We start from the raw sequence: 11,078 nt of genomic DNA, 5'->3' as shown, positions 1-11,078 counted from the left end.
TGTGTAGAACTTGTGTTTATTTATGTGTCTTGTATGTGTTTATAATTGCAGCACACCTAATCGCCCTTTGGGGACACAAATAAAGTTTAAGTCGATGTAGTCCTCCTTAACCATGGTGTTTATCATATTCCTGTAGTGTTGAATTGTTTTTCCTTTGCACTGTAATTTTAGCTTATATAACAACATCATACTCTGTGTGTGTTTGCTTTGCTGTAAGAAAAATAAATGGTTGGTAATGTAATAGTTAATTTGATGTATAACCTGAATATGATCGCTATTTGTGCACACACAATAGTATTAAATATACATTATGTGAACTAACAAATCCTTGTTCCGTGTGTTTGTTGTGTTTTGGTGGTAACTATACAAGACATTCATGTATTCTACACAATCAGGATGATGATGGACGTTACCAAACTGCAACTTTTAAAAACTGCTGCAAAACATATGTTTATAACCTACAACTGTACAACAATGAGTAACGAAGTGCAAAACAAACAAGAATAAAAACGAACAAACCAACAAAACTAGTTCTAAATTTAAATCAACTGAAGACCACATAATACCTGCATGAAGATGACCTCCATTGCACTAACAAATATAATTAAAAACACTGCTATATTTGTGCTGTAAAAATGATTGTTTGTGCTGTTAAGGGTTTTGAATAATTCAACGTTACATTTTCTGGCCAGTGACATCACCCAGCCCCCCATTAATGTCCAAATCTCCCCAAAATGGTCTCAATTGTTGAATCACTTAAAACCCTTAACAGCACAAACGATAATTTTTACAGCACAAACCGGCACAAACGAATAGCAGTGTTGTGACATGGGGGGCCAGCTTCACGCAGGTCCAAACCCATCACAGAATGTGATGAGTCATGTTTTAGTTTCATTGCCGGGTGTGACTTCCATTCCTGGGAAACGAACGCCAAGCACAAGACTCTGTGAATGCCACACCTCAGACTTTGTCTTCAAAGTAACGTCAAGAACCAAACTGACTCATATTTAGAGAACTACTGAGTGGAGGAAACAGCTGAATGATGAGGTGAGTCTTCCATGTCAAAAGTTGTCTCTTACAACCCACTTTCCTCATTTCTCCATCTGTCCTCCCCTCTTTCTTTTCCTCAATTTTCTTTTTTTAATGTGTTCCTGGAGGCAAATTTGAGTGTCCTAGGATGGCAAAGGAATGTCCCGCCCTACTCTGCCTCTGATTGGATAATATTCGTTGCCTTCGTTTGTTGGATTGGTTAAGTTTAGACAGTAGGCGTGAGATTGGTTAGAGTTAGGGTAAGAATATCAGGGTAAGCCAATCAGAGGCAGAGTATTGCAGGACATGCCTTTCCATCCTAGGTTTTGTGTCCTGGGGCACGTTCAGTCTCAAAACGGTGCACAACGTTTTGCTACGGTTTCCAGGTTGAACGAAATGTTTTCTCGGTGTGAAACAAACTTTGATCATTTTTTCTGCCGTTTGGTTCAGCAGCGACGTGCTGAAAACTCGTGGTAGACTATTAAAAAGGGAGTGTGGCCCCAGTTCCTTCTCAGTTTAAATGAATCTTTTGCTACGTTTTGTCGGGTTAAACGTGTTCTTTGAGACACTTACTGTAGGAGGAACTATTATAGAGGTGGTTTGTGTACTTTGCCTTTGTCTGTCTCTGTCTGCGACTCACTAACAAATAGCATCACAACCATGCAACTTGCAGTGACCAAAGTCCACAGGTGTGGTCCGAGTAAGGGCACCAGAAGTAGTGAAGGGACCATTTCTATCTTCCTTCCTTCCCCCCTTCTTCCTCCTCATGAAATGAACAGTGTGATAATCCAAACACTTAAAGCTTAGACTAGAGCATATTAAATTAACTTACTGTTATAGTGTTGTTTTATTCTCCATCAGTGCTGCTCAGAGTCAAACAACACTGGAGTCCAAAGTGGAGGCCCTGCAGTGCCACTTCACCTGGGATCTGGAGACCAGCGAGTCCCTACTTTTATGTCGATAAGGACAAGCTGGAGGACATCGGCACCGAGGAGGGGAACAGCTGGCTGGGTCACATTTACAACCTGCGGGGGTTCGTTCAGTACAAGCTGGGGTTCACCGAAGACGCCCAGAGTTTCTTCAACAAGGCTGCAGAGGCCTTCAGCAAGATAAGAAACGCAGATGAGGGTCCCTGGTTGGTGGTGAACTACGGGAACCTGGCGTGGCTGCACCACCACCTGGGAGACCAAGCAGAGAGTCAGGCTTACCTGTCAAAGGTCAACGCCCTGATGAATAAATACCCATCTCCATCCCAGGACCAGCTCCATCCAGAGATCTACGCTGAGAAAGGCTGGACTCTGTTGACGTTCAGCAACGAACAAAAAGCTGGCTGCAGATTACTTCCAGAGAGCCATCAGGATGCAGCCGGGCATGGTGGAGTGGAACACCAGCCATGCCCGAGCACTAGAGTATGCTTCTGATTACAGCGACATCTTGGAGATTATGAGAATCGCCAAGGAACAGGATCCAGAGAACTTGTACCTCGCTGCTCACTACTTAACTCTACGTGCTGACCGCGGAGAAGAAATCGAAGATGAAGCACGTGAGTTAACCGGAAAGGTTTTGAGAAATCCTGTTGGCGTCTACAGTGGTGTTAGACCATTATTACAGCTTGACAGTACCTATGTATCTATGGATGAAGCCATTGATTTGGCAGAGGAGGCTCTGGGAAAACATCCAGATGAGCGTTATCTGAAGAAATGCGTTGCACTCCTCTACCAATGGAAAATCCTCAGGGAGAGTCGCCCAGATCAAGGCTCGATAGACAGAGCATTCATTCTCCTTGAGGAGGTGATTTCTCTTTACCCTCATTCTTCATTTATGAGGAAAATAGCTCTTGCAGAAATATACGAAATGTCAAATTACAGCCAGGATAAAGCTGAGCAGATATACCTTGAAATGCTAGAAAGTGATCTGGAACCTGCAGACAAACAGATGGTTTATAACTGCTATGCAAAATATTTATATTGTAATCAACAGGAATACCAAAGGTCAATACAATATAACATGAAAGTAGCAGCAATACCGATTGAATCCTCTTATCGCTGTAACAGCATCGCAACTCTGAAGAAGATGAAAGACAAAGGCCACATGTGTAGAGAAATAGAAGAGTTTCTGGAAAACCTGCAAGAGCCATAGTGTTTTTAACAGCACTGGTTCTAAATCCAGAAAAAAATATAAAGCATTACCTGAAATAAAACTGCACATATTTGTTAATGTGATTACTTCCAGGAAAGATTTGTGGCAATTGTGAACAAGATTCTCAAAATAAAACACGGAAGTGAGAAACTTATACCTGAGTCAGTCAATTACACAATTAGTTTAAATATATCATATGTTGTTTTTCTATTATATTCCTATTGGGTTGAATCATTTTTCCTTTGCATTGTATTTTAAATTATAATAAGAACTACTGTCTTAAGGAAATTTGCTTTGCTGTAAGAAAAATCTAACTGAATGGTAATGTAATAGTTACTTTGATTGTATAACCTGAATAATGTCGGTAGATGCAACTGATTGTCAATCTGTGTCTCAGTTGTACACAATACAATAAATATGTACACTAAGAAATCTTCAAGTGTTTTGTTGTTGGTAGTTCCTGTAGGCCTACAAGAAATGAATGGACTCTACTCAGTAGGTTTGCAGTACTGCACACAGGACGAAGATGGCCTTTAATCAAACTAAAAGTAAAACTTTAAAAGCTGCTGCCAACATTAAAATTGGAAACTCTGAGAGAAGCAAAACATTTGTTTACTAGGCCCCTAATATATTTTGTGTTCCCCCAAAAAGCTCAAGTAGAGATTTCAGAAGGATTTATTAATACAATTCTTGGAAATATCTATCTATCTATCTATCTATCTATCTATCTATCTATCTATCCATCCATCCATCCATCCATCCATCCATCCATCCATCCATCCCATTGACAGCGATTATACCATAGTCGGAGTAGTGTTAATTTCGTCAGACGAGACGAGACTAAATATGTTCGTCAACGACCTTTTTTTCCATGACTAAGACGAGACGATGACGAGACTGCGCCAATGTCCAAAAATGCTGACTAAGACTAAATTAACATGCATTATTGTTGACGAAAAAAGACGAGACTAAAATGTTTTGCATAAAATAAAAACTAAGATAAAATCTCTCTTCATTTTCGTCTACAATCGTCTCTACTTTTCATCATGAGATAGAATATTCGGGTTGTTACTGAGACCCGGTGCTACGGCACCGACAGGTGCCCGAACGAACCGTTATTTACCGGACCGAATAGCCTGCGCCTCTTCTGATGCTCCTAACCGGACGTTAGAGTCAACCGAAACATCGCTGCATGGGCTTAGTTAACACCACTATACTTGGCAGCAGGTAACGTTAGCATACCGTTAGCTAGAGTTGAGTAAAACACGGTTACAATCATTGACATATATAAAAGGGTTACAATGCTGACAGCTAAAAAAATTAAAATTTTTGTCTCTTTTTACTGTGTAGGATTCCAACACGAGACGTACGACAGTCTATAGCTGCCATTGTCTGAAAAACAACACATATGTTGCGTTCACTTGAAATACGCCTTGCCAGTTTCGTGCTGCATTTATTTTATTGTAAAATATCCTTTTCCCCCTGCAGTGGTTGTTTTTGTCGTTTACTGGTGAAATAAGGAAGAGGCTCAATATTTATATAACTTTATATAATTTATTTATTTTTATAACTATTTGACTGAAATGGTTATCAGAAATAATTTATTTAAAAAAAAGACTAAAATGTTTTGACTAAAACTTGACTAAAATGGCGAGACTTTTAGTCGACTAAAACTCGACTAAGATACCTTGAGTTCTCTTTTGACTAAAACGTGACTAAAATGACGAGACTTTTAGTCGACTTGACTAACAAAAATGTTTGGCACAAGACTAAGACTAAATTAAAAATAGGTGACAAAATTAACACTAAGTCGGAGTGAATACTCTATTCAGATTGGCTGCAGTGCCAAGTAGTTCCGATGAAACAGACCGTTTGACATTTACATTCAAAATGAATGCGCTACATCAACTGAATATCTCATTTCCAACAGTGTAGTCCTTCAGTGCCTCGTCCTCTGACCAACACAGGATGGCGCTAAGACACAAGCTACAAGAAGTAGGCTAAGTTACACTCTACAACCCTCTACATGCCTCCTCTGAACTTGTTAGGGTTAGTTAGTGTTCATCTCTCTAGGCCTACTTCATGATAGTCTTCATATTGATTTGTGGACACAGACATGGCTGAGAAAGCTGTTAAAGTTGATGTGAAAGTTGTTATAACATACAGTCTGTAGCTGGCTAACGTATCGTAGCTAGCAATATCTCCCGTTGCCATGTGGTCGTATCTAAGGTCTGTCCTATTTACTGGAGAAGTAAACAACATTTACATTGCATAAGAACCATATGGGATAGGAATGATTGTTCCAGGTAAGTCAACCCTCAGGTGTTACTAGGGGAATCGGATGTCCTGTGTGAAAAAAACTTTACATTTTGACTGTAAAACGCATAAAAATATGCCTATAAATTAATAGTCTTAAACATTTTATGATGTTCTGCTGCCACCTACCGGTCTAACCAGGTTACTGTTTGTTACCACTTCACACTGACAGGTTCAGTTTCACTGAAAAACATTTAGACACAAAATCTCTATTTAATCATCTTTTACCCGTTTACCTGTCACCTTGGAGATATTAATATACTGTTGTAGTTGTTGGTTGACTGAAAAGTTGAAAGTTAACAAAATTATTTGGCAGCAGATTTTTTTAAATGTTTTGTCTGATCACAGCCCTCACCGTCACTGTGTAAAGTTCTGCAAGATTATCTAGAAAACATGAATTTATTCTATAGTTACCACCAACACACACACAAACTAACGAAAGGAGGATTTCTTAGTTCATATAATGTATATTTAATAGTATCGTGTAGGCTACAAATGGGATCATATTCAGGTTATACATCAAATTAACTATTACATTAACAACTGTTTATTTTTCTTACAGCAAAGCAGATTTCATTCACATAAGTTATGTACTTATTTCAACTTCAAAATGAAAACATTCAACACAACAGGAATATAATTAACACCGTGGTAAATTTAAGAAAAACCTCTGATCAAAATCTATTTGAATTAATATTGTAACTGACATCTTACCACCATTTATATTTCTTACAGCAAAGCAAACTTCATACACAGAGTATAATGTACTTATTTAAACTTCAAAATGAAAACAGTCAACACAACAGGAATGTAATAATAAGTTAAGTTTGGAAAAGACAACATCTGATGAAAATCTATTTGAATTAATCATGTAATGACATCTGAACATGTCCACAGTGGATGTTATTTAAAGGACCACTGTTATTAAAATGATTCAGCTTCTTTCATAAAAATCTAGTGTACTACTGCTGACAGTTTTCAGAGTCAATCTTTAAGTTTTTGTTTATTTTTAATCACATTTAGAATGGACTTTATTGTCATTTTAAGTACACACAACAAAATGAAAAGTGCTACTCTATGGTGCAAAAAAACAAACACACTTAACAGCCTTTGTCTTCTATTAACTGTACTAAAGTGCAGACAGTTGGCTTTCTGTGATATACTGTATATCTTTATTATAACCATGAATAGACCAAAACCAACAACGTATTGATCATACATGTTCTGAATAAGGTGTTGCTGCTTCTGGACCAGCAGACCAACAGAAGGAAACAGGTTTTCCTGATGTATGTAATCAATATAATGTAATGTATGTACCTACATTTAATCTGGATTTAGAAGCAGTGCTTTTAAAAACACTATGGCTCTTGCAGGTTTGCCAGAAACTCCTCTATTTCTCTACACATTGGGCTTTTGTCTCTGTCTCTAATCTTCATTTGACACGAGGATCGATGCGGTACTGCTGCCACCTTCATATATTGACCTTTGGTACTCCTCAAGATTGAGGTATAAATATTTTTGATCATTTTCTAGCAGTTTCTTATCCTTTTCCTGGCCATAATTTAACTGTAGATATATATTTGCGAGTTCATTTTTCTTCATAAGGAAAGAAAGAGGGTAAAGAGCAATCACCTCTTTATGGAGACTGATTGCTCTGTTTATTGAGCTTTGCTTTGGGCGAATGTTAAAAACAATATGGCTCTTGCAGGTTTGCAAGAAACTCCTCTATTTCTCTACACATTGGGCTTTTGTATTTGTGCTTCTTCAGGATTGTGATGCTGGTCTCCCGATAGATACTTATTTGCGGTATCGTCACCACCTTCATGTGATATCGTACTGACCCTTCGCTGTCTTGTCGATGGAAGTGTAAATATTTTGCATAGATGCTGTAAAGCAATTGTTTGTCTGCAGGTTCCAGATCACTTTCTAGCAGTTCCTGGTATATCTGCTCACTTTTATCCTGGCTGTAATTTAAATTTGCATATATCTTTGCGAGGTTTATTTTCTTCACAAATGAAGAATAAGGGTAAAGAGAAATCACCTCCTCATGGAGACTGATTGCTCTGTCTACCATGCTTTGCTCTGGGCGACTTTCTCTGAAGATCTTCTGTTGGTAGCAGTATGCGAGACATTTCTTCAGATAACGTTTATCTGGATGTTTTCCCAGAGCCTCCTCTGCCAAATCAATGGCCTCATCAATAGATACATGGTTTATGTAAACCTCTAACAATGGTCTAATACCACTGTAGCTGCTGACAGGATTTCTCAACACCTTTCTGGCTAACTCACGTGCTTCATCTTTGATTCTCTCTCCTTTCTTTGCACAATGCTCAAGGTAGAGAACAGCGAGGTAAAAGTTCTCTGGATCCTGTTTCTTGGCAATTCTCATTTTCTCCAAAAAGTCAGCCTCCTGCCCTTTGTTGTTTTCCCTGAAATCATACATTAACTCTAAGACGTGGCTGCTGTTCCACTCCACCATGTCCGGCTGCATCCTGATGGCTCTCTGGAAGTAATCTGCAGCCCGTTTCTTGTCGGTGCTGAAAGACAACAGAGTCCAGGCTTTCTCAGCGTAGATCTCTGGATAGAGCTCATCCTGGGATGGAGATGGGTATTTATTCATCAGGGCGTTGACCTTTGACAGGTAAGCCTGACTCTCTGCTTGGTCTCCCAGGTGGTGGTGCAGCCACGCCAGGTTCCCGTAAGTTCAACCAGGGACCCCAACCAGGCAATCCGTTTCTTATGTTGGAAAGGCCTCTGCAGCCTTGTTGAAGAAACTCTGGGCGTCTTCGGTGAACCCCAGCTTGTACTGAACGAACCCCCGCAGGTTGTAAATGTGACCCAGCCAGCTGTTCCCCTCCTCGGTGCCGATGTCCTCCAGCCTGTCCCTGTGACATAAAAGCATGGACTTGCTGGTCTCCAGATCCCAGGTGAAGTGGCACTGCAGGGCCTCCAGATTGGACTCCAGTGTTGTTTGACTCTGAGCAGCACTGATGGAGAATACAAATAAGTATTTTATTTATTAATTAACAATTTTCATTAATTTTTTTAACAGTATACAAAAAAAAACGAACCCCCTATTCGTCATCACCACCTACCCAGACACAAATCAAGAAAAGATGACACAGTAACCAGGGACATGCACAGACATTTGGAGGGGCTATTGCTTGATTGACGACGGAGATGAAAGCAGAAGGGCTTGGCGTTCCCTCTCTTTAATATGCGATGCACCATGTGTGTGAGAAAAGTAACAAAGTCACGTGACTGGGGGGCAAGATTAAATTTAGTAATGATGGGCGTATTATCGTATTGATGCAGCCACAACAGCAAAAAACAAAAAGAAATGAAAAAGAAAGAACGAAAGTTTATTTAAACTCTTCCACCAGAGGGACAGCTAAGCCAATCAGGGCAAACGGGCTGTTGCCTGGGCAACAATAGCCCATACATGTGCACGTCCCAGATAGTAACCCTAACACAACAGAATAACGACGAATAGACAGTTAACAGTTTTGACAACCAGTGGTGTTTTAAGAAGTTAATCGTAAGAACAAAATAGGGATGGAATGAAAACATCAAAATTGAATTGTGGGATCCATAATGTTAATATTTTGGGTTCTGGGTCTCAATAATAAGATATTAAATAAATCATAATGATTCTCTGTATATATTTAATGCAGCAGCAGCTACTCACCTCATCATTCAGCTGTTTCCTCTAAATATTCGGGCTGGTTTCTGCTCTTGATGCTGCTTTGGGTCCGCTGGTATAAAGTCGGTGATGTCCAACTTCTGCCTCGCTGTAAATGATGAGATGTTGTTGAAGCACGCAGCTTTAAATAGTCACACTGAAGTCAGAGGCGGATTTCCAAGAGGGGCATTTAACGTATAAAGTCTTATTACTACTTCAGTCTTATCTCACCTTGACTGTCGTTTCCCAGGAATGGAAACCTACAGCCAAATATCTGAAAGTAATCACAACAAACTATACAGTAGCTTCTTCTTGAAGAATATGACTCACTGAGTTTCACGCAATAAAATATTCAAAGCCGAGGTGCCACGTTTTTATGGCTGACCTTTGTACGAGATGTATGAAGAAGTAGTATACTAATTACCTTTTCATTATGACATTTGTATCCTTGCAATCGTGATTCTTCATAATGAAACTCTGATTACCCCCCCAACTGCTTTGCCTCTCTGAACGTTTCTATTTTCTTTACGTATTACGGTTGAGCTTGAGTGGATCAGACAGACTAGTGGCGATATTGCTGCAACTAACAATTATTTTCATTGTCGATTCATCTGTGGATTATTTTCTTGATTAATCAAATAGTTGTTTGGTCTATAAAATGTCAGAAAATTGTGTAAAATGTGTATCAGTGTTTCTAAAAGGCCAAGATGACGTTCTGAAATGTCTTGTTTTGTCCCCAACTCAAGATATTCAGTTTCCTGTCCCAGAGGAGAGAAGATACTAGAACATATTCACATTTAACAAGCTGCAAGCACAGAAGTTTTACTTGTTTTTCCAAAAAAAAAATGACTAAAACTTATCAGTCGATTATCAAAATACTTGTCGATTCATTTAATAGTTGGCAACAAATCAATTTATATTTTGCAGCTGTAGAATGGTTGACCACTCTGATATCAAAGCTGTCTGTCTGAACTAACAGATTGTTTGTTTACAAGAATAACTTAATAGCACCTTAAAATCTTGTCTTTAATGTTTAACTTTTGCCCAGGTGGACTCCTGGACCGTGTGACGTCATTGTGGGATGTAGTTACCAGTAGTTTTACACACCATCATCATTTATATTTGATTATGGTTTAAAATTATAATGTAGGTTTATATATTTTAGTAATAATTGTTTTAAATGTGCAAATTAATAATGTATTTAAATTACTTAAAACATCAAACACGATACCTGTAAATGGCTAGCTGTTGTGTGTATATTTATATACCACATTAATATATATATACAATTAAGCTCTACATCCGGAGGATAGCAGTAGGGGGATACAGTACGTATATCCTACTTAGGAGATAATATATGGATTTTAACATATGTATCTATATATGCATATCTTTAACTTCAATTTCCCAAATTTGTCAACATCTGTTTGTTTTCATTATTGTGTATTGGTCAAGTTAACTGGTTGCCCGGTGACTTTCGTATGTTAGTGAAGCAGTCAGTCTGTGATAATGGTTGTCATAGATACTCCCTGTCATCATACAAGTTACCTTTTGGTAACTTTTCTTTAAGTTTTTGTAGAGTTATGTTCTGCGGGTCTATGGTTGTTTTTAGCAAGTACAAAATCATTTTCCACAGTTGTAGATTTTTACAAGTGAGTTTGAGTTATTTTTTAGCTCGCTGATTGGGAGGTAGCTTGTCGTGTGTGTAGTGTTGGTTGGTTTAGTTGGTTTAGATTAGTTTTTGCTTCTCGGGGGGTGGAGATGAGCCATGTTGTTCTGGTATTTTATTTGCATACAATTTGCAAATCTGTTCATATATCTCTGTCTGTTAAACCCTCACTTTTAAACCATGGTGCATTTCTTTTCTGACGCTCATGTTATTTTATCTACATTGACGCGTACCGCTGACCAC

At 38.7% G+C, this 11,078-nt stretch overlaps 2 pseudogenes; one reads left to right on the top strand and one right to left on the bottom strand.

Annotated features, from left to right (window-relative positions):
- Window positions 1–903: 903 nt before the first annotated feature.
- Window positions 904–3,600, top strand: LOC120565683 (annotated as a pseudogene).
- A 3,187-nt stretch (window positions 3,601–6,787) lies between these two features.
- Window positions 6,788–9,255, bottom strand: LOC120565678 (annotated as a pseudogene).
- Between the last annotated feature and the right edge of the window lie 1,823 nt (window positions 9,256–11,078).

The sequence above is a fragment of the Perca fluviatilis genome, chromosome 9, assembly GCF_010015445.1.
Source record: "Perca fluviatilis chromosome 9, GENO_Pfluv_1.0, whole genome shotgun sequence".
Classification (NCBI taxonomy): Eukaryota; Metazoa; Chordata; class Actinopteri; order Perciformes; family Percidae; genus Perca; species Perca fluviatilis.
Note: the sequence above shows the minus strand (reverse complement) of the source record. Positions and strands in the feature narration are given on the sequence as shown.